Source organism: Panthera pardus, unplaced genomic scaffold, assembly GCF_024362965.1.
Source record: "Panthera pardus isolate Hobbes unplaced genomic scaffold, ASM2436296v1 HiC_scaffold_18, whole genome shotgun sequence".
NCBI classification, from domain to species: Eukaryota; Metazoa; Chordata; class Mammalia; order Carnivora; family Felidae; genus Panthera; species Panthera pardus.
Genome location: NW_026526743.1, coordinates 19,206,972 through 19,208,400, shown reverse-complemented (window position 1 = coordinate 19,208,400; position 1,429 = coordinate 19,206,972). Strand labels below are relative to the sequence as shown.

The following is a 1,429-nucleotide window of genomic DNA, read 5'->3' as shown; positions in this document are numbered from 1 at the left end:
CCCATCTCTGCAGGGAGGTGGACCCTCAGGACCTGTCCTTCCTAACCACCAGGAGTTTAATCTCCAAATGGTGACTGAATCTTAAAATTAGGATTGACCCACAATATAACCCATAGGGCCTGATAAGGAAGGAAAGGGACTGTACCCCAAAGGGAGCTAGCATGTGCCAGCAAAAGCCAGGAGAGCACCTATAAGATTGGATTCTAGAGTGTTTGTTTGATCAAGAGGACTAGAATATATAAATTGAAGAAGGGAGAGTTTATCCACTTACAATCACCTTCCCGGGACACAGGATTTAATACTCTACTAAGAATATTAATTGCCGGGGTGCCTAAATACTACTAAGTGGGTGCCTGGGTGGCTCAGTTGGTTGAGTGTCTGACTCTTGATTTCGGCTCAGGCCATGATCTCAGGGTTATGGGACTGAGCCCCACGTCAGGCTCTGCACGGAGTGTGGAGCCTGCTTGGGATTCTCCCCCTGTCTCTCTCTACACCACCCCCCTCTCTAAAATTAATTTTTTTTTTAGTGTTTATTCATTTTTGAGACAGAGAGAGACGGAGCATGAGCAGGGGAGGGGCAGAGAGAGAGGGAGACACAGAATCCGAAGCAGGCTCCAGGCTCTGAGCTGTCAACACAGAGCCCGATGCGGGGCCTGAACCCACAAACCATGAGATCATGACCTGAGTGAAGTGGTCGGATGCTTAACCAACCGAGCCACCCAGGTGCCCCAGATTAAAAATATTTTTTAAAAGAATATTAATTGGAAAGCTGCAGTTTGGAGTTAATATTCTCAGTACATATATGTATCTGACAAAAGATTTATATGTAGCATACATAAAGAGCTTCTACAAGTTAGTAATAAAGGGCTTGAATAGACAATTAACAAAAAACATTTGAAAGGCCAGTGAGCACATGAAAATGGTCTCAACATCATAAATCATCAGCAGAATGCAAATTAACCACAATGAGATACCTCCATACACCCATCAGAATAGTTAATAGGAAGAAGGCTGAGGTGCTCGCCTCGGCAGCACATGTGCTAAAACTGAAACAATACAGAAAAGAGCAGCATGGCCCCTGTTGCAGGGATGATATGCAAAAAGACCCACAACACCAAGTGTTGGTGAATATGAGAAACAACCAGAACTCTGACATTCTGCTGGTAGAGTGTAAAACGGCACACAAACACTCCTAGGCACTTTCTTAACTTAAAAACTCAGCAATCCCGCTCCTAGGTATTTATCCAAGGAAAAATAAAAACGTACGTTGACGGAAAGCCTTGTACGAGAATGTTCATAGGAGTTTTATTTACATCAGTGACAAAATTCAAAATGGCCCCGGTGTCCATAGGCAAAGAAATAAACCGTAGCATAGTCACGTAAGAGAAAACTACCCAGCAACTAAGTGGAATGAATTACTGATACACAT

The 1,429-nt window shown here is 43.6% G+C and overlaps 1 non-coding gene across 1 annotated transcript; it reads left to right on the top strand.

Moving 5' to 3' along the window:
- The first annotated feature begins 1,016 nt into the window (after positions 1-1,016).
- On the top strand, positions 1,017-1,124 carry LOC128778123 (U6 spliceosomal RNA). Its single transcript, XR_008423497.1, has one exon. It is a non-coding gene; the product is annotated as a U6 spliceosomal RNA (small nuclear RNA).
- Positions 1,125-1,429: the final 305 nt, after the last annotated feature.